Source organism: Asparagus officinalis, chromosome 5 (genome assembly GCF_001876935.1).
Source record: "Asparagus officinalis chromosome 5, Aspof.V1, whole genome shotgun sequence".
Classification (NCBI taxonomy): domain Eukaryota; kingdom Viridiplantae; phylum Streptophyta; class Magnoliopsida; order Asparagales; family Asparagaceae; genus Asparagus; species Asparagus officinalis.
The window spans coordinates 75,775,657-75,799,826 of NC_033798.1; positions in this window are offsets into that span (position 1 = coordinate 75,775,657).

The window sequence follows — 24,170 nt, forward strand, 5'->3', positions numbered from 1 at the left end:
TTGGTTAGAGCAGGGCAAGGGCGTGACAGTAAGAATCAGAGAGGGGATTGGCCGGTGTCTCCGAGTGATGATGCGAGGATTGAGGGGGAAGGTGGGCCGTGCATTATGGCGACTAGCACGCTGCATGTGTGTGTTCCCTCCCGCATCAAACCTTATGTAATAATACACACATATCGCTTGCAGTCACCAAAAATATTCTCGAGTCTAATTAGTGTGCAAATTACAATGTTAAGAAATATTAATTATTTTTAATGGGAAAAAGTCAAGATGACCGACTGTTTAGAGTGTCCATTACTATATATGTTTTGCTGATCAGTGAACAAAAAAGCACCTTAATCGTGTACGTAGCACTACGCCGCTAATTAGCACCGCATATATACGAGGAACAACTTAATTTAGACATAGGTCTATATATGACGCTGATTATAACTAAAGATTCAAAAAATACTATAATACTTCTATTAGGATCTTGATTTTTTTTAATAATTAATTGGAAAATCAGATCGATTTGCTCTCGAGGCAGCGCGATTAACGGAGAGCTTTTAGGTGTTGAAAAAGGAGCTGGCTAGAGAGCAATCAGATGGTGGAGGCAGGTCTCTGGCCATTGACAAATGATGCCTTTCCCTTTCTGTCGTTAGCAAAGGCGCTATGATTCCCCCGTCATAATCATTCAAGAGTGTGAAGCAGCACATTCAAACGGAACAGGACTTGGTTTTAGTCTGAAGAAAAGCGTGGAAGAATTATGCGGGCAAACTTTACTACTGCAGGCGCGTATATTTATCGGATCATTTTGAGCACTGTTCGTATTAGCAGAGCTAGTCCCTCTCCACTTCATTATGATCAAAATTTATAGAAACTACGCGTGTTCTTACGTACCAAATTAAACTTCTTGGTATATGTTGAGCATGTTCATTATGATTAATACGTTGTTGTTGCCTACAAGCTGTGTACTTTGTTCTCATGGAGATCGAGGAATTATCACAACAATGCTTACAATGAAGCGAGTACTGATGTTTTGTTAGACAAGTATATATGGAGATTGTTTAATTATCGGTCCCATTTCGAGTCGCACACTCGGCCTTATCACGATCTTGTTGGACTTTTGGCGTCTCGGGAGGAAATCTAATGTAAAATCGCGGCCAACAGAAAATAGTGGGATTGTGCGGTGATGACTGATGACGACGTTTTGGTTAATTGGAAGGAGCCTAATCAACGTGACTCTAATGGACGAATCAATAGTCAACGGAATGATGTATAATTAAGGGGTGTTTGGCAAATGTAAAGTGAATTGAAGGAGTTGTTGATGTCAGCAGCTTTACCTAACCCCACCACCTAATTAACTTGCTACGGTAATCAAGTAATCCCTATAACCCCTGATAGTGTATACCTACCCCATAAGAAAGCCTATATATATATACCCCCCTAAGTTTGATTTGTAAGGCATCTCAATAGCAGAGAAAGAGAAAGATAGAGAGAGAGGGAGAGAAAGAGAGTATTTGTATTTGAGAGTATAGGGTGTTTGTACCACTAAAAAAATAATAACAATATATTTCTTAGTGTCTTAGTGTCCACCACTCCTCTCAACTCAACAAGTGGTATTAGAGCCGGAATTATGGTGCGTGTATCTGCTTATCGTATGCTCTTTGACTGCCACCAAAGGTGGATCCTCCGAATCAGAAAATAAGTTAGATTATCATTTACAATTTGAAAGTACATGTTACTATTCACGAGTAAGGTACTATTCACGAGTATGGTTGCTATTCATAAATACGGCTACTGTTTATATGTACGGTTACTGTTCACATGAAATAGTGTAAGTTGTAGATCGTGATGGAAGCAAGGCGGTTAGAGACCTGCTCTCTTCTACGGTGATCCTATCGGCATTCTTGAAGGTCGAAGTTCGTGTTCAGTCCGGGATTATGAAGTTGGTTGGTCAGGGACCAGACTTGCGTGGAGGTACTGAAGCAATACCACGTCACGATGGAGAATCTGGCAAATACGACTACTACACTCAAGAAACTCAATGTTAATAACTATAGCTACTTGGAGACATGTATGAAGTCCTATTTATAAGGACAAGACCTCTGGGAGGTCATCGGAGGTGCTAAAACTACAACACCTCGGGAGGCTAACGAAGTACTAAGCAAGTGGAACATCAAAGCCGACAAGACTATGTATGTATTAAAGACCATAGTAGAAGAAGATCTCGTAGATTACATGCGAGATGCCAGAACTTCGAAGGAGGCATGTGATACGCTCGCCACACTTTTTTTCGAAGAAGAATGATGCTCGACTTCAATTCTTAGAGAATCAATTGATGACCTTGCAATAGAAGGAGCTGACAACCAGTCAGTACTTCAAGCAAGTAAAATCACTTTGTTCGGATATTGCTCAACTAGATCTAGATTATAAAGTATCTGATGCAAGGCTGAGGAGAATAATCATCCATGATTTAAGACCGGAATATCACGGCCTCATTGCTGTTGCACATAGGTGGCCGACTCAACTAACATTATTAGAGTTGGAGAGTTTGCTCGCTACATAGAAAATCCTAGCCAAACAAATGGCGGTCGTTTCAATAAAAAGTAAAGATGAAGCACTCTTCAACAGCAAGGAGAGAGGCAAATCAAGAGGCACGAGAAAAGAGGAGTATGGAAAGGTTGGTTTAAGGAGACAGCCAGGACGACCATACATCGATAGAACACAACATCATGAGGAGCAAGGTGATTGTCGAGCAAGGAGACCTGACAACAGCTGCTACAACTGTGGGAAGAAAGGATACTTTGCCAGAGACTGCTATTACAAGAGAAGGCCTGCAGAGGCAATGCTACAACACCACACAGATGTCAAGATAATGAAGAAGAATGAGATGTCCAAGCATCCGTGGCCATAATTGAAGATGTACTGGTCGACGAAGATGAGGTTGTTGGTATGACACTTACCTTGATTGTAGAAGAATCTGAGTCCGCATTTGCAGCGGTTTCAGATCGAGAAGAAATCAGCTATAATAAAGATTGGATCGTTGATTCTGGCTGTTCCAATCACATGACGGGAAATAAGAGGAAACTTGTCAACATGAAGGAGTATAAAGGCGGGCAAGAAGTTGTAATAGCGAATAATTCAAGATTACTTATCACACACATCAGAAAGACTACATTTATACAACGCTACAATCCAAATCGCATACAACTACAAGATGTATACCATGTACTTAGTATGAAAAAGAATCTTCTATCTGTTTCCCAATTAACAGCTTCTGGAAATTATGTAGTATTTGGGCCACAAGATGTAAAAGTCAATCGAAATTTAAAGCCACCAGGAGAACATGTCATGGAGGGATGGAAGGTAGAATATGTCTATGTGATATCGACAAAATCTGCATACATAGATAAGGCCAAAAAGAATAAGACGACTGATCTGTGGCATGCTCGGCTTGGGCCATGTGAGCTATCACAAGCTCAAGATTATGATGGGAAAGTCAATGTTGAAGGGGCTCCCACACTTGGAGATTTGAGGAGGGCTCATATGCGGAGGTTGTTAGTACGGCAAGGCACATCAATTACCGTATCAGGAGTCACAATTCAGAGCCAAGGAACATTTGGACCTTGTACACTCAAATGTATTTGGTCGAGTAAAACAAAAATCAATCGGTGGGATGCGGTACATGATCACTTTCATCGACGATTACTCGAGGTATATCTGGGTTGATTTTATGAAAGAAAAGTCTGAGGTACTCTCTAAATTCCAGCCTTTTCGAGACGAAGTCGAAGGAGAACTCACAAGAAGATTCGTTGCCTACCCACAGACAACTGGGGAGAGTACACATCGAAGGAGTTTTACGACTACCTGAAGTAGCACAAGATTTAACGACAGCTAACGTGCCCAAATACTCCACAGCAGAATGGCATAGCCGAAAGAAAGAATCGCCACCTCGCCAAAATTTGCAGAAACATGCTCCATGTCAAGAACGTGTCAGGACGTTTTTGGGCCGAGTGTATGAAGACTACGGCGCACGTGATCAATCAACTACCATAACCGAAGCTAGAGTTTATGTCGCCCTTTCAGAAGTTGTGGAATACCAACCCAACTGTAAGCCATTTTAGAGTTTTCGGTTGTGTTTGTTATGTCTTTGTGCCTGATCACTTACGTAGCAAGATCGATAAAAAGGCTGTAAAATGTATATTTGTAGGGTATGGCAATAAAAAAAGGATGGAGGTGTTGTGATCCTACAACCGAACGGTGCTACACATCAATGAATGTTGTGTTTGATGAAGCCTCGTCTTGGTGGGCTTCACCAGAAGTTTCACTCCCAAACTCTAGTGATCTAGAGGATCAATTACAGAAGAAGCTGGGGGAGCCAGGTCAAGAAGAAGGACTACATCAATCGGAGAAGACAAAATCAATCTCCTTAACATCCTCAAAGGAGAATAATCCATGAAAAACTGGTGTTTATCAAATAACGACAGAAAAAGAGTGTTTGCGTTGGGAATGATTTTTATTGCAACTTCCATTTACAACGTTTATCGTTTATAATAGAAGCAAAAGAGTGAGCTTTTTTGTAAAACTTATCTTTACAAAGAAAACAAAAAAGAGGATATTCCCTAGAAATACACACAAAAACTATTTATTAGTCGTTGCTTGCGTGAGATCTTTGCCTGTGCCGGGGACATTTTGATCCGTGGATCGCCGATTCAACTACCCGGGTTGATCGTGAAGAAGGCTTTATGTTAATATTATATCTTAGAAACAAGAACAAAAGTGGATATCTCAGCAAGGTAAGATAATCACTCTTCCCGATATCAAATTGATGTTTGAGATCGTCTCTCTCTCTCTCTCTCTCTCTCTCTCTCTCTCTCTCTCTCTCTCTCTCTCAAATCGTGGGTACTTGCTCTCAGATCTACCCAAAACCTCCATACTTACCGGTCCCTTCCTCCTCGAGCATATGGGCGCCGGGGGGTATTTATAGCCCTTGGAAGCTGTTATTGAAGATAAGAATTCAAAACCAATCGTGATTTGGATGGATTTTTAGTTTGTAATGGCCTCTCCGTATTTATGGATGTTCCCAAGCAGTTATGGAGCCATGTGGACCGCACGAAACTCGAGAAAACTATTAAAAAACGTGTCACACTGTCTCACAATGGCTAAGATAGTGTTTCATGTCTCACAGGTCGAGACACTCTACACTGTCTCAGCCCACGAGATAATGTATACTATCTTGCCAGTTGTGAGACAGTTTTGAGTCCGACGTTTCATCGTTTTGCATGCTTCTTCGCTTCTTCTTGCATCAGATAATCTTCCGTGACTTAGTTGATGATGTTCTTCATCTTCTCTTTGTCTTGAGCTGTGTTTGGGGCTTTATAGATAATTTTTAATACCTACAGATACCCCCTCTAAAGTATTTTAGCCTCCTCACTATTTTATCGAGGAGTCTGGAATACTTTAGCTAAGATAAGCCCTGCTTTTAATCCTTTTAGTATTTTATCGAGGAGATTGTGTAAAAAGGACCTGTCAATGGCTTCAATTCTTTAATTTCTTCGACTTTAAGCTTACTCAGTATTTTGTCGAGTATTCTAAAATACTTCTGACGCTGCGTTTATCGCTTGACCATTATCGAAATCTGGGACTAAATTTGATATGTTAATGTTGGGATTAGCTCGTATCGTTGAGTCGACATTGAACTGATCATTTTCGTCGGGAGTTTGTATCTAATTTGTGATTGAACGCCCAGGGATAAATTTGGCGTAGAATTATTCTTAGCCCAACTTTTGGCGAAATTGTTGAATCGCTTGTTAGGCATTGACTTCTGCTGCGGCGTAAACACAGTTTATATTCGTACATGACTGGAGTCTACACAGTTTAAGCTCTTAAGACGTTGGAGCATGGAGAAACAATTTATACTCGTATACTCCTCGGAGTTCATGTAGCAATTTACCTCATATACCCTTTGGAGGTTTAAGAAGAAGCAGTTTATACTCGTATACTCATCGGAGTGAAAAGAGCAAGCTAAGAATGCATCCGACATTTTCCAGGTTGAGCCCTTTGTACGGGATTTGATTGTAGGACCAGCCATTAGTACTGATATGACTACAATATTAAAGGCTACCGAACATCTTAAGGACTTCAAAAATGCATTCAAGGCTCATTCTGAAATGGAATTCATCAAATCCTTGGATCCAATGATTGTGGAGACTTCTGCTGAACTTGAGACTACCCCGGGTGCTCAAGTCATGAGACCAACTGATGAAGCTGGTACGCTAGTGACTATTAAATCTGAATAAACTTCCGAAACTCACGAGATTGATTTAGCAGTGTTATGGAGGAGAAGATTACCATGGCTTTGACTACCACTGCAGGTTCCATAAAAGTTGATTTGAAGGTGGATCTTGCGTGAGTTTTGTGAAGAGAAGCTCTCCGAGCTAGAAGAGCAAATTCATCGTCGCAAGCTGCTTATTTAAGCATAATAGGATTTTTGGCAAACTCTGAGCTATTAATGGATTTGATGAGTCTTTACTGACTACCATTTGAGTCGGGCTAGCATGTAGATTGTCTAAGTCTATTCTACATGTAACGTTGTGCTAAAAGAATGAACCCACTTAGACTTAATGCTGTAATATTAAATATGTAGGCTACATGTGTTAGATGTAGGCTTATCTCTAATAATGGATTTGGATAAAATTCCCCATGCATAAAAGACATCGATTCAGAGGTCATTAATTTAATAATAATCACTGGCTACGACATCAAATACGTAGGCTTTGTCATTTTTATAGGAACGTACCATCTGGTAGCGTGTGTGAGACGCTTGCTTATCTCTAATAAGGGATCGAGATAAAGTCCCATATGCGTGAAAGGTATGGATTTTGGTGCTACGATGTTGAATACGTAGACTTCGTCATTTTTATGGGAATGAATCACCCGGCAGCATGTGTTAGATGCAGACTTATCTCTAATAAGGGATCGAGATAAAGTCCCACATGCATGAAAGACATGGATTCAGAGGTCGTTAATTTAATAACAATCACTGGCTATGACATCGAATACGTATGTTTTATCATTTTTACGGGAACGGACCACCTGACAACATGTATTAGATGTAAACTTATATCTAATAAGGGATCAAGATAAAGTCTCCCATACGTAAAAGGCATGGAATCAGAGATTATTAATTTAATAATAACCACTGGCTATGATATTGAATACATAGGCTTTGTTATTTTTACATTAACGTACCACCCGATAACATGTGTTAGATGCAAACTTATCTCTAGTAAGGGATCGAGGTAAAGTCCCCCATGCGTGAAAAGCATGGATTTTGATGCTATGATGTTAAATATGTAGGCTTCGCCATTATTACAGGAATAAGCTACCCGATAACATGTGTTATATGTAGACTTATCTCTAATAAGAGATCGAGATAAAGTCCTCCATACGTGAAAGGCATAGATTTTGGTATTGAAGTAAAATAAGGTATCTTGTTATCTTTCACTTCAAAAGGTTGTTGTCTTCTTTTGGGGCAAAGACAGACCCTGTTTTGTCTTCTCTTGGAGCAAAGACGAACCTGATGCTGAAGAGAAAGAATGTATTTTCTTATCTTCCGCTTCAAAAAATTTAGTGTTAAAGGAAAAGAAGGTATTTTTTATCTTTCACTTTAACAGAGTGGAAGAGTGTATTTTTTATCTTCTGCTCCAGAATTTTGGGTGTTAAAGGGAAAGAATGTATTTTTTATCTTTCATTTTAACGAAGTGGAGGAATATATTTTTTATCTTCCACTTCAACAGAAACTAAGAGTGCATGGGATCTCCACTCCTAGAATCTTGAAGGGAAACTCAGAGTTGGATCTCCACTTCGAGAATCAAATTTGAGTCATGCCACATGGCATGAGCAAAAAGGTGGAATTTTGATAACCCTAAATTATCTAAAGGTTTAATTATCCAATTGGTGTGGACCTCTCGTTCATGGAAGAAATCGAGAGGGGACTTTAGTGTTAGCCCTAACTGTTAGAAGGTTTGACCAGGTAGGAATTTGAGACAATCCTAACTGTCTGAATGTTTGATCGTTCAATTTGAGTGGACCTCTTGTTCATGGAAGGAATTAAGAGGGTATTTTGGCTTTGGTCCTAACTGTCTGAAGGTTTGACCAAGTGGGAGTGAATGTAGTAGAAATGATGGGTATGATTCTGACTACCATGGTTTCCTTGAAAATAAGGAAAAAATAGGAGTTTGGTGTCAAGTTCTTGACGATATTTTCTTGCGAAAATCTAACACAATGGGCCAGGACTTCAACAGTGGGAGTGTTAAATGCCTGGACACAGCGGGAGAATGTATAAGTTTGATTTTGTGGACCCACCATCAATTGATTGATCAGTGAGGGATTTTGAAGTGGAGGACAAGATCAATCGACTAGGATCGTCAGATTTCCATCCCAACAAAAAAGTGCTCAAAGAGTCATAGTGGGAGGATTTTAATCATCTTGATAATGATTAAATAACCACTGTAGGCATCAAAAATTACTTATAGGTTCCCAAACATAGCTCAAGACGAAGAGAAGATGGCTCAAGACGAAGAGAAGATGAAGAACGTCATCTGAGTCAGAGAAGATCACCCGAGGCCTAAAAGAAGCAAAGGAACACACAAAACGACGAAACGACGGGACTCGAAGCTATCTCACAACTAGTGAGACATCATACACTGTCTCTACTTCCGAGATAGTGTAGCTTGTCTCGAATTCTGAGACAGTGTAGCCTATCTCAGAAATTGTGAGACGACGTGACATCTTTTTCGACGGTTTTCTCGAGTTTCGTGCTGACCACTTGGCTCCATAACTGCTTGGGAACATCCATAAATATGGAGAGTCCATTACAAACTAAAAATAAGCTCAAAATACCCAAGAATCATGAAATTTAACGGAATCGACATCGGTTACAAAACTGCCTAAAACAATCCCTTCATCCGAGACAGTAAACACTATCTTGAAAATAGGAGTTATCGAGTGAGGTTTGTTTCAACTTATTATCTTCAGAAATGACTTCCAAAGGCTATAAATACCTCCCCTATGCTCATATGCACTAGGGTGGACCCAATGGATGGCAGAGACTTGAGCTTTCGGTGAATTCTGAGAGCAAGAGAGAGAGTCCTTCATATTTTCGAGAGATCTCAAAGGCCTTTGGCTTTCCCCTGATCTCAAACATAGATTTGTTATTGGGAAGAGTGTTTATCTTACCTTGCTGAGATATACACTTATGTTCTTGTTTCTAAAATGTAACATTAACACAAAGCCTTCTTCACGATCAACACAGATCATTGAATCGGTGGTCCATGGATCAAAGCATCCCCGACACAGGGAAAGATCCCACACAAGCATCAACTAATAAATAGTTTCTGCGTGTGTTTCTAAGGAATACCTCCTTTTGTTTTCTTTGTAAAGAGAAGTTTTATAAAAAAGTTCACTCTTTTGTTTCCATTGTAAATGATAAACGTTGTAAATGGAAGCTGCAATAAAAATCATTACTGACGCAAACTATCACAGTGGGAGAGTTTTAATCATTTGAATTATTCAGATGGCTAGTTTTCATCTTGAATAATCAATTAATTTCGGGTTATCCTTAAGAATACCATGTGTAGTACTCTCTAGGAACTTTCTATTAGTGGGCATTGCTAATATCATTGATAGGAAATCAGGTCTTGGTTTCTGACTTTGTATTCCATCCCCCAGCTCTTTAGCAAAACTGAGTCCATTGAGAAGCGCACAGTTTAAACTCTTAAGGCATTGGAGCAAAGAGAAGAAGTTTATACTCATATATGAAATTACCCTTGAGGATGGTGAATAGGGTAATGTGCTAATCTAATTCGATATTAATACCAATTAAAAACTAATTAACAATTATATCCTAGAAAGTATGATATTTAACAAATTATATGTATGAATATGTAATTAAAATAAGGCTGATATAAACATGAGACAATGATGATATAGAATAAAATAAACAATGAGCACAAATAATACGCTAAGGCAAAAATCAAACACACAATATGATCACGAAGTTCGATCGCCCTCAACCTACGTCTTCGCTCCTCACTCACGAGGAGAATCTCCACTATCACAACCAATTTTCAACATTCACCAAAAACATTTACAAGACACAATCTCGATTTTCTAGCTCACCGAAAACTTTCACAGCTCACACTCTTGTAACACTCTACACCCTCTAAGTGTTGGCCTAGCCCGTGTTGCCTTCCTTAAGTGTTCAGATTTACCACCTCTCTTTACGCTTTTCCACCGACCTCACTCCTCTTGGAATCAACCATGTCTCTCATCACATAATTCTCTCGGTGTACAAGTGTATTACAAAGTGTATCTCATAATTAAACACAATAACAAATGGTTTGTTCTCTAAACAAGTTGAGAACACAATTAAGCTCACACTCAATATTACACTCTCACAACCCCAATATACTATGTATGAAATACTTAAGCTCAACCGACCTCACTCCTCTTGGAATCAACCATGTCTCTCATCACATAATTCTCTCGGTGTACAAGTGTATTACAAAGTGTATCTCATAATTAAACACAATAACAAATGGTTTGTTCTCTAAACAAGTTGAGAACACAATTAAGCTCACACTCAATATTACACTCTCACAACCCCAATATACTATGTATGAAATACTTAAGCTCAAGTGGGTGTGTGTAAACAATTAGCAATATCAAAACTAAACTTAATGTAAATTCTAGCTAAATAAAATAAATAAATAAAAAATAAATGTATGAAGCTAGAAATTAAGTTTAGAGAAATATTCTCTGAAAAAAAAGAGAAGGATGTGGATGAAATTGAAGCTCAAACAATAGAATTAATCTCCTCTTCTTCTTGTGAAACTTTCTTCACAAAACACTTGTTAAAACATACTTAAACAAACTTTAGAACACCCTTAAACTTCTTTTAAAACTTTCTTGGTTGAACTTAGAAGTTAGAGGGTATGGGGTATATATAGGAACCCCAACCAATAAAAAACATAAAACAATAAAAATCTGGAAAATAGTCGTTACTGTGCAACGGTCACATTATAAGTCGACTTATGACAGGTATAAGTCGACTTATGTCTTCATGAGTAAACTTGTATGAGTTATAAGTCAACTCAACAGACGAAAATATCTAACTGTACAACATATCATTGTAGGCGTCTAAAATTGTCTACGAGAGCCCGCACGAAACTCGAAACAATGAATGGCCGAGTCAAGAAGATTCGTCAAACCAACTCGTGCACGCCAGTCAACGCGTGCACGTCAACCAACTCGTGTGCGCTGGTCAACGCGCGCACGTCAACCAACTCGTGCACGCCGGTCAACGAGTGCACGTCAAATCACCTCGTGCGTGCCAGTCAACGCGCGCACGTCAATCAGCCCGCGCGCATCGATCAGCACGCGTATATTAACCAACGCGCGTTCGACGATCGGTCTCACGACGAAGCATACAAGTCAACAAATCGACCGAATACGCGACAAGAACAAGTCCCGGAAGAAAGAAAACAAAAGAGGGAAAAAGTCGGCGAACCCGCGCTAGCGCAGGACGGGATGATCCGACCCGCGCAAGCGCGGGTCGGATCTGTCCGACCCGCGCAAGCGCAGGTCAGACCAGTCTGCCGCGCAGTTTGGTACCCGAAACGCGTTTTGATGGTTTTAAAGTGGTTTTTCGCAGGATTCATCTGTTCCAGGGGTTCTTAACTGACTTGAGATCATCCCCAAATGTGATTAGGCTATTGTCAACTGAAGATAGAGCCAAATCACTTGTTCTCATCCAAATAACCGCATTCAAAGCCTATAAATAGGAGCCAAAGGCCTCCATTTTCGAGATCTGGAATTTTATTAAGAGGACGAGGTGCTGCCGGATTGAAGAGTGAAGGAGCACGAAATTTCAGCGAAGGTCAACAAGATCCCGGCGAACTTCGGAGCAAAGGAGAAGACGTTCGAAGGATCCGAAGCCCGTACATCCGTTCCTTGAGATTAGGCTTTGTCTTAATCTCGAGAAGAGCCCTGATTTCGCTTTGTCGATTTCAGGACTTCAAGCAAATACCCCCTTGGTGAGGTAGAAGCTCTGCCCAATTTTCCATCAATCGGATCTGATTCGCGGTCGTCCACGGATTAACCCCGTCACCGGCAAAGAACCCACGCAAGCAAGAGCCGATAAACGGATCTTGTGTTTATTTTCAAGAAAGTTATAATCTTTTGTTCTTTTGTTATTTGAATTCATTTGTAACGCTTAAAGTTTAATGAAATCAATGACTAAGGTGACTTTCGACGGAAACAAACTGGCGACCACAGTGGGAGCCGACAGCCTTTCTGCGAAGGCTGACGTGTCGCAACCTCGGATCCCGATCCCGGTTGAAACGGAGGTCGAATATGAGTTCGACCAGCAGAAGTACGAGGAGTACTTGTCCTCCTCCTCCAGATCGGCCTCTCCTCACAGATCCAGGAAGGCCTACTCCAGGAAGACCCGCTGGACTTCAACTGCAGAAGCCCAAGAAGAAGATCTTCCCGCCACCGCTGCACCCGTGGCTTACAACGCCCCGTCGGCATCCGACGAGGCTAAAACTACAGATCTGAACCCCTTAAGCAAAGGGTCGACTGTTGAGGATGTGCCCACTCTATCAAAGAGAGCACGTCAGAGGCGACGTCAACGCCTCGCACGCCAACTGGCCAAAGCCTTGGAACCAGTTGATGGAGTCCGCTATGAGGCGGATCTGAAAAGTAGAAGGCGCCAACCACCACAACAGAGAGTGGACAGCCCCTCCTCTTTTAAACCAGTGAAGAACGAATGGGTTCGCGTCAAAAGGAACCGATCAACTCTTCAAGAGCGGATTCACAAACGCCGCGCATTGCTTGCACAAGCAAAAATTCTGGTGCAAGAGGCCAAGAAATTGGAGAAAGAAGGAGTGGAACATAAACCACAAAGACTGCAGCAAGTATGGAGGCCAAAGTCTAAAACGGCGGCCAAAAATGTCGAGAAACGTCAGTCACTCCAATCCGACCCGCGAAATCGCGGGTCACTCCAATCCGACCCGCGAAAACGCGGGTCACTCCAATCCGACCCGCGAAATCGCGGGTCACTCCAATCCGACCCGCGAAAACGCGGGTCACTCCAATCCGACCCGCGAAATCGCGGGTCACTCCAATCCGACCCGCGAAAACGCGGGTCACTCCAATCCGACCCGCGAAATCGCGGGTCACTCCAATCCGACCCGCGAAAACGCGGGTCACTCCAATCCGACCCGCGAAATCGCGGGTCACTCCAATCCGACCCGCGAAAACGCGGGTCACTCCAATCCGACCCGCGAAATCGCGGGTCACTTCAATCCGACCCGCCAAAGCGCGGGTCACTTCAATCCGACCCGCCGAAACGCAGGTCACTTCAATCTGACCCGCCAAAACGCAGGTCACTCCAATCCGACCTTCCAACTTGCGGGTCGTCCAAATCCGACCTTCCAACTTGCGGGTCACCCAAGTCTGACTCGCAACAGATTCAAGGCAGAAAGTGTCCTGCACCTATTTCTTCGATTCCATCGAGTTCCGCACCTCCGGTTGAGATTTGTGACAGTGTGGATTTGTCCCATTTCAAGATGACCATCAAAGATCGCCTTGGCCCTTCACCCGATGATCGGGGCAAAACTCCGGTCAAAGAGCGCTTAGGCCGATTGAATGAATCTCGAGCACATTGTCAGGCTGGAGGTCGTCATCCTAAGCAGTGGAAGAGAAGGTATAACGGGAAAAGTCCCGTAAATGACCGCATTGGACTGCGTGTTGAAGTCCAGGAGCCTGTTGAGGGCCGACATTCACAAAAACGTTGCCTCAGACATGCGACTCCTGAAAATGCTAACAAAGCGTTGTATCCCCAGAAGAAAACGTATTCGTCAGACGAAGACGTTATACCTGGGAAGTCGTGCCAACATACGATAGGTTGCTCCAGTCATCAAACTGACGAGTTGTACTATCAAGCTGGGGGGGCGAACAAATCCAGCAAACTGACGAGTTGTACTATCAAGCTGGGGGTGCGAACAAATCTAGGAAAATGAGTGCCCGGAATACAGATTCTCACTGTCCATGTGCCAAAATCATCAAGGCAGTGTTGTCAGAATGTTGCTGTTCCAAGACCACCCCGGAGAGAGTTTCAGTATTTGAAAGAATCTCCACCAAAACGTCTGAATCCAGACCAAGACGTTTCCGAAAGAAGAGAGTTGTTCTCCAAGATTTTCAAGTTCGAGATGGAGATGGCCATGCAACAGATGAGAGAAATGCATGACCAGCAAATCGCGGCACTAACAACTCACCAAGGGGAGTCTAGTCGTCGCAACAATCCGAATCAAGATGATAACGAGCGGGAGGAGCATAATGTCAACATGAATAGCTCGGATGCTTGCTCAGCGATGGCCTCCGATGACACCGCTTCAAGTGCAGGACAGCCCTACGAGTCACTCATGATTAGCGCCGAACAGGTGGCTAAGTTGCTCGAGGACGCTCTGACTAAGCAGAAGGAAAATTTCAAGTTCGAGATGGAGATGGCCATGCAACAGATGAGAGAAATGCATGACCAGCAAATCGCGGCACTAACAACTCACCAAGGGGAGTCTAGTCGTCGCAACAATCCGAATCAAGATGATAACGAGCGGGAGGAGCATAATGTCAACATGAATCTGATAACGAGCGGGAGGAGGATAATGTCAACATGAATACCCCTCCCGTCAACAACAATAATGGGGGTGGCCCTTCGGATGATAACAACACAAAGGAGGATCACGTTACTTCTCCCCGAAATCACTCGAAAACGGATACGAGTGAGAATAAGAAAATGAGGGACTTGGAAAGCAAGATTAACGCATTGATGAGTGCCCAAGAAGTGAAAAGGTCTGGGATACCATGTCCATATCCAAGGGAATGGGAATCAATTCCATACCCGGCGAAATTCAACTTGATCAATTTTACGCCGTTTGATGGGAAGGGCTCCCCAACCCAACATTTGATATATTTTAAGTCCCATTTAGGAATAATCTCCGGGAATGAACCCTTAATGGTGCGGTCATTCGTTGGCACTCTTCGCGGAGCAGCCTTAGATTAGTGGACGACATGGAGGATATGTTTCTAACAAACTTCTTCGACGACGACACCGAGATTTTAATCGGCACACTATTTGACGAGAAACAGAAAAATGGTGAGACGGTCGAAAACTTCATGAAGAGATTCCGAAACAAAGCAATGAACTGCAGGGATCTGGTCAGCGAAGACTTTATTCTCGAGACGTGTGACAATAATCTTTCATTGGACATCCTCGAAGCTATGGGAATGGCACCACCGAAGACCTGGAAGGACTTAAAAGTGCAAGGAGAACGAGCCGAGCGATTCCTTAAGAGGAAGAAAGCAGAAAGAGGTCAAACGGCGAATAATGCTCCACAACAAAACTTTGTCCCTAAGGGCAAAGAAAAAGCACAAGCGAATGCGATGGACAAAAGGCCTCGGAGCCGAAGTTCCCAAAAGTCTATTCGTTTAAAGAGGATGAAGTCCCCGGTATTTTCAAATACCTCATAGAGAACAACAAAATCAAACTGCCTCCGGTCCAGGATCAAGAAGATGCTAAAAGAATTAGCGATCCAAAATACTGCGCATTTCATAGAGCGGTACACCATCCTACCAAGGCGTGCTATGCCCTTAAAGATAAGATCCAAGCTCTAATCGACATTGGGGTCATTACTATGAAGCAACCTAAGGAGAAGAAGGTGGGTGCAAATACAGTATCGATTAGCTTCGGTTCTGTTCCCTTGAACTGGTTCCAGCATGAGCCGGTAATAAATGCAACAGTGAAGACCGTGAACGATGATCCTCACAAACAGCGCCAGAAAGGACTTGTACCGCACACAGCCCCGAATGGTGAGATTCTTTGGGCTCACCCAGATTTGATTGGATATGAACAGTGGACTGGATCCTCTTCCAAGAAAAGGTCAAAAGGAAAAGGTAAGTCTTGTTACGGAGCTTCGATCCTCTTCCAAGAAAAGGTCAAAAGGAAAAGGTAAGTCTTGTTACGGAGCTTCTGCTGTTCCAGGGGAAGATGACGAAGCAATGCCTGCTTTCTCATTTCCCGACAATGAACATGGGAATGAGTATGGTCGACTGGATGGGGTGGAGATGATTACAACTACCCCCGCGCCCGCTGAGAGGACCCAACAGGAGCCCCTGCACCAAGATGTTCAAAACCCGAGGCAGTCTCGATTCAATCAGCAGATTAGAAGAGATAAACCGGGAGATTCAAACATTTCATACCACTTCGATGTTATGACCCAATTGGCTAACATCCCAGTAAAAGTGACTCTACACGAGTTATCACGTCTTTCTAAAAACACTAGAGATGCGTTCAACATTACTCCTGACCAGCTCACTCAAGTAGTTCAAGAAGCATTAATCAAGAAGAAAGAAGAATTTGAGGGTAAGATGGAATTGGCTATGCGACAAATAAGAGAGTTGCAAGCTGAAAGGTGTAAATTTCCTAAATCGGATCATCAAGCTGGGTCTAGCTGTTGCGTTACCCCAATCACACCTATTCCAGATAGGACAAATAACAATGGTCCAAATTTGAATATGGTTGTCAAGACTGATTCACCCCTCGATAACACTAGGGGTGGTACGACCAGATCCTTCAATGACACTGGGGGTGGCCCAATTCCTACTTCTCAACATCATTCAAAGAAAAATGAAAGTGAAGACGAAAAGCAGAAAGAAGTCGAGTCTGTCACCACCTCGACTAGACGCTATCCTAAAAGACAGAGGGTCGAAGAAAGCCAATCAGAGTTCGTACCCAGGTTCGCTGCTGATCAAACATCACAACGACAGCCGTGGGAGCGATCGCCACAACAGTCACTTCAGATACAACGATACTCTTTCAAGGATGATGAGGTTCATCTGACCCGCGTGAACGCGGGTCAGACCGGGTCTAGTGCATGTTTTGCTGTATTTTCATCCGTTTTCGTCCGTTTTCGAAATTTTCGAAGCTTAACCTCATATCCCGGACAATTTCATGGTGTTTTTGCTCATATTTGGAATGTTCAGAGTTCGACTTCATTTCCCGGATAATTGAGCGGCATTTTCAGTCAGATTTGGAATTTTCGGAGTTCAATTCCGTCTCCCAAATAATTTCGAGATATTTTCGTCTATTTTCGGAATATTCGGGACCCAATTTTATATTTTGGGTGATTTCGCGATATTTTCGCCTTTTATCGAATCTCGATATCTAAACTCCAACGGGTACATGAGTCTAAACTGTTTCCCATTTTGACAGGAAGTTCCTAGAGAATATTACAAATAATAATTCTTAAGGATAACCTGGCAACCTCCGGCGGGTACACGAGGTTAAACTGATTCCCGAAACTCCCAGGAGTACACGAGTATAAACTGGTTCTCCTCAGGTTAACGCGAAACCCTAAGGTCAACGCCGGTCAACGCGTAGCCCAAGGTCAACGCCGGTCAACGCGTAGCCCTAGGTCAACGCCGGTCAACGCGTTGCGATGAAAGTCAACACCGATCGATTCGAAACCCTAAGGTCAATGCCGGTCAACGCGTAGCCCTAGGTCAACGCCAGTCAACGCGTTACAATTGATCCAAAAGTCAACTCAATGACATATCAACAAAAAATCCACTCACCAATTCCGGTTCAAGGCTTCAATAACGGTCAGACGATAAACGTAGTACCGAGAAAATCTTAGCTATTCGACAAAATACAGAATACGCTAAAATATGGAGAAGTCAAGAATCAAAACCATCTGTAGGTCCTTTAACACCGACTGAAGGTGGGGATCCATCATATCAAAGCGTTTTCAGACTTCTCTATAAAAGAATGAGGCTGAAACACTTTGGAGGGGGTATCTGTAGGCGTCTAAAATTGTCTACGAGAGCCCGCACGAAACTCGAAACAATGAATGGGCGAGTCAAGAAGATTCGTCAAACCAACTCGTGCGCGCCAGTCAACGCGTGCACGTCAACCAACTCGTGTGCGCTGGTCAACGCGCGCACGTGAACCAACTCGTGCGCGCCGATCAACGAGTGCACGTCAAATCACCTCGTGCGCGCCAGTCAACGCGCGCACGTCAATCAGTCCGCGCGCATCGATCAGCACGCGTATATTAACCAACGCGCGTTCGACGATCGGTCTCGCGACGAAGCATACAAATCAACAAATCTATCGAATACGCGACAAGAACAAATCCCGGAAGAAAGAAACCAAAAAAGGGGAAAAAGTCGGCGAACCCGCGCTAAGCGCAGGACGGCAAAACACGTTTTGACGGTTTTAAATTGGTTTTTTTTGCAGGGTTTATCGGTTCCAGGGGTTCTTAACTGACTTGAGATCATCCCCAAACGTGGTTAGGCTGCTGTTGACTGAAGATAGAGCCAAATCACTTGTTCTCATCCAAATAACCGCATTCAAAGCCTATAAATATGAGCCAAAGGCCTCCATTTTCGAGATCTGGAATTTTATCAAGAGGACGAGGTGCTGCTGGATTGGAGGGTGAAGGAGCACGAATTTCAGCGAAGGTCAACGAGATCCCGGTGAACTTCGGAGCAAAGGAGAAGCCGTTCGAAGGATCCGAAGCCCGTACATCCGTTCCTTGAGATTAGGCTTTGTCTTATTCTCGAGAAGAGCCCTGATTTCGCTTTGTCGATTTCAGGACTTCAAGCAAATACCCCCTTGGTGAGGTAGAAGCTCTGCCCAATTTTCCATCAATCGGATCTGATTCGCGGTCGTCCACGGATTAACCCCGGCACCGGCAAATAACCCACGCAAGCAAGAGCCGATAAACGGATCTTGTGTTTATTTTCAAGAAAGTTGTAATCTTTTGTTCTTTTGTTATTTGAATTCATTTATAACGCTTAACGTTTAATGAAATCAATGACTAAGGTAACTTTCGACGGAAACAATCATAAGTCGACTCATAAGTCGACTTGTGAGTCAACTTATGATTTGACTTAAACGTGCACAGGACCTGAAATGCGCAATAAATTTTAACTTTAAACCTTGTTTAAAAATATAAAATAAATTTCAAAAAATATAAAACTTTAAGAAATGTTTATAAACATGAAAAATGAACATGTTACAAAAAGAATTTTTTCAAATTGTACTTCCCAATTGTGAAAACTCATCATTTTGTAAATTAGGTCAAAATACGAACTGTCAATACAATAGTTTTTGATATTTTGACTTAAAAAAGTTTTGAAAACTCTTGTATGGATTTAGAGACTAAATAAAAGATGTAAACTAAGATTATTTAGTCCATAAATCAATAACACAATGTTTTATTAAAAATACACATAATTTGCAATCTTTCAAAACAATAAACAAGATTTCAAATCTTGATCTCAATGAAATCATATCAAACACATATAAACATGAAACGAATATGAGTGTATACAATTTTTATTCATTTGTTTCATATTTATGTGGCTAAAATTGAAAGCAATAAAAACAGAAAGCAATGTGTGTGAATAGTTTGAGCTTTAAGTATAAGCACACAAAGTAAATTTCCTAAACTAATATACCCAAGATGAAAATCTTCAATATAGCTCGTCTTGGTTGCGGATAAAGCTTGATTTTGAATTGCAAATAGCTTCATTCCGATATTTCTTTCATCCTCCAATGGATATGATCGTGTAGGAGTAAGTCCATCCAACCTCCAACAGAGGATCCTTGTGTAGAATACCTAACAATCAAATATAAACACTCGACAAATATTATTAGGAATTATTTGTTAACCATCAAAACTAGATTAGATAGTAGGCTCATAAACATGAGACCTAATAATCTCCCCATTTTTAATGATGATAAACAATCTACACAAAGAGTATACAAAATATGCATGATACCAAATGAATATATAAATTATAATTCTCATGCATAAAACCAAAGAAAAATATACTCACAATAGACTTGTTTCTCCCCCTTTATCAACCTCAAAATAGGGAAAATAATAAGAATGAAGAGAGCTAAAGCTTCCCCTACAAATAAGCATATGTGAGTATAAAAACAAATACAGGGAAGAAGGCTCCCCCTATCAAAATGCCTTAATGCATATGTAAAAAATATAAGGCATAAAAAACGTGAGTATAAAAATTATGAAAGACTCACATTCAAAAAAGCCATGAGAACACATATTGATATGTCATTATGAAAAAGGTGTTACAAGAGTCTTAAACACAAATAAAAAATATTCCAAAGATGAAAATCAAATATTCAAAAATCAAAAAATTTAAATGTTTGATCAATATATCCAAAAATTCATAAATCATAAATCATGAATGATTGAGCACACACATAGATATATTATTATGAAAATTATGTCTCAATACACAAACGTATATAGATTTATGAAATCAAGAGAATAAAAAATATGAGAATCATGAAAAATATTTTCAAATGAAAACAAATCACGAGAGCCATGAGAATCATGACAATTATGAAATTTCAAATAAAAATAAAATCAATTAAATAAAATCATAAATCAAAATATAAACCATAATAACATCAAAAAGGGCTTAACTTATAAATCATCATTTTTGAAGAACAAATGATTAAGTAACTAGTAATGTCAAAATATATATATGTTTTATCCACAAAGGTTAAAAGAATTATGCTTACGATAAAACAAACCAATATCAATAATATCGTTTTGACAGGAAAAATAATCATGCTAAGCCCTTAGAGCTTGTCTCAACCTATATAGAAATATTTTGCTCCCGGTAAACATGATATTAAAGAATACCAATGAAAGATTAATAAATCTGGAGGGGGTCGCTCAAACATAAACCTCAAAACTAATTTTTGAGAAACTAGAAAAAGTTTTAGAAAAGGAATCATACAAATGAAAATATTTCTTTAAAAAAATCATCAAAACTTTGTTTTTAAAAAATTATATTTTAAAGAACATGAAAAACTAAAAACTCTAAAAGTTTGTTCTTTAAAATCAAAAATGTTTTGGTACCCAAGCACTCTTGGTATCAAAAAGTTTAGGGATATGACCCCTATCAATAAAGTCTAAAACCCTAGGGTTATGATCCCATTTAGGCGTATTTTATGCACGGGTCCGGTCATAACAATATTCATGCTAATGACCCTTTCTATCACAATACGTGCAATGAAATGGATGTATTTATTTATGATGACCACATGAGTGTGCACGAGAAACATTTGCAAATAAAGATGTTCCTTTAAAATTATTTTGCAAATGTGAAACATTTTGAAACAAGGTTGGTCTTTTTGAAATATTTTACGATTTAGAAACTTTTCACAAATCAAAACAAAACATTTCTAAATCAAACAAATCTACCACAAAAATTACATTTTTACACATTAACATGCTTATGATGACTATTTGGTGCATGTGAATGTGTATGACATGATGAAACTTTATGAATACACATTAACATGCTTATGATGACTATTTGGTGCATGTGAATGTGTATGACATGATGAAACTTTATGAGATGCACAAGGATGATGACTATTTGGTGCATGTGAATGTGTATGACATGATGAAACTTTATGAGATGCACAAGGAGCATAAGCATTCTTAGGTTTGTGTGCATCATAGCAAAATTTAGCTAAATGGCGATAACGGCCGCAAAAGGTGCATTTATAAACTTTGCTATACATGTGTGCATAATGTGTATAAGATTTCGAAGCATTTGTACAAGACTTAACACACATATTCATAAGTTTTTTATTATTGTCAATACATGTAGTTAGAGTTGAGTCTAAGGAAGAAATACGATTTTTAATATTATTCAACTTATCATTAGGCACAACATCATTGACAATGGAAGTAGAACAAACATAATTATTCTTAAATAATGTAAACTAATTTTTAATTGCTTCTATTTCTATCATGGTATTATTTTTTTCATGAGTTAAACTAGCAATACATGAGGTCAATTTTAAACTAGCAATACATGAGGTCAATTTTTTGTTTTCCAAACTTAACTTATCATTATTTTCTTTAGGCATCATATTTTCTTTTACAATGATATTAAATTTGGAAGCTAGCGACTCATGATCGGATTTAGAGTTACATGCTTGCTTTTCAAATTAATAAAATTATGATGCAATTTCTTATAGGTATGTATTAATTTTTCATATGCACAAGCGAGTTCATCAATAGTTAAATCACTTTCAGAATCAGACTCGCATACCTCACTAGGGCTATCGTCTAGTGGCCATGTGCACAATGAAGATCTGTTCTTACTTGAAGTGGAATCCTCCGGAACACATCAAATTTCCTCCATGTTGCCTTAATGTGCCTCTATATGTTTCCACAATAAATAGGTACTATCAAAAGAAACAAACTTGTTAGAAGTGAATGAATCAAAAGCATTAAGCATAAATTCTAACACTAACATGTTTATAGTAAACATCTTCTTATCATAATTGCTCCACTTGAATTTCTCCAAAGTGGGCACAACATAAGCATGATCAATTACTTCCCACCATTCGATATTTTTAGATCTAACAAATATTTTAAATCTAAAATACCATTGAGCATAAGGGGAAAGCATTGAATTTAGAAGCAACATTAATGACATAACCTAAGCTAGGTGCACTGGGCATATTCATGATATATTATGCAAGCAATATGAATATAATCTCAAAACTAGATTAACAATAATACAAAGCGAGGATCTTTGACTCTAGACGGTTATGTCACAAATCAAATAGCACCAAGCTCTGATACCAAATAAAATTACCCTTGAGGGTGGTGAATAGGGTAATGTGCTAATCTAATCTGATATTAATGCCAATTAAAAACAAATTAACAATTATATCCTCACAAGTATGATATTTAACAAATTATTTACAAGGATATGTAATTAAAACAAGGGTGATATAAACATGAGATAATGGCGATATAGAATAAAATAAACAACGAGCACAAATAATACGCCAAGGCAAAGCTCAAATACAAAATATGATTACGGAGTTCAGTCACCCTCGACCTACATCTCCACTCCTCACTCACAAGGAGAATCTCCACTATCACAACTAGTTTTCAACGTTCACCGAAAATGTTTACAAGACACAATCTCGATTTTCTAGCTCACTGAAAACTATCACAACTCACACTCTTGTAATCACACTCTACACCCTCTAAGTGTTGGCCTAGCCCGTGTCACCTTCTTCAAGTACTTGGAATTATCACCTCTCTCTAGGTTTTACCACCGACCTCACTCCTCTTGGAATCGACCCCGTCTCTCACCACACACTTCTCTCGGTGTACAAGTGTATTACAAAGTGTATCTCACAATTAAGCATAATAATAAATGGTTTATTCTCTAAACAAGATGAGAACACAATTAAACCCACACGCAATGTTATACTCTCACAACTCCAAGGCACACTCACAGATGTCTCGGCCCCACCGACTCATCAAGTCGACACTCTGGTGCCGACACAAGAGGCGATATTGGCCGGCACGAGAGATCCTGACATTCCAGACGAGTCGACATCTTTATATCGACTTGAAAGATGGTTATTAGCTGAGACAAGATGACATTTCAACCAGTCAGACAAACTGACACTCCTAAGTCGACGCGAAAGGCGGTGCCGGTCGACCCTATCATAAAAAACAACCATATTTAGGGCACTCGACCACTCACTAGGCATTTTTCAGAAACGACCTATGGGACATTCCATGCTATCGACTAAGTTAAGAACTCGTTCCTAGCTGCAAGCCTCACTCCCAGGACATACATCGACATCTCAATCCACCTCGGACAAGCCTTATCCAGATCCTGGCCTAATAGGTCTCCGTGACTTGTCAGTTCAATCACTTCCCAGAAAATACGGAGACACACTCTCTCATAATAAAGTGACTTTCCCTCTAGTCGCCAGCCGACACCTGTAAGGTGAGGGATGATTCAGCATGCCAGCATGCCTTCTGCCACTCTCTCAATCACTTCCCAGAAAATACGAAGACATCCTCTGCAGAGCTGAACAGACTTCCCCTTCAGTCACCAGCCGACACCTGTGAAGCGAGGGATAACTCGGTTCTTAGCCCGCACTTCAACACTGCTTCCCTATGCCAGGCTAAAGGTGACCTATCTGATCCCAATATAAAAGGACTTTCTTCTCTTGACCTAAGAAAAAATAGATA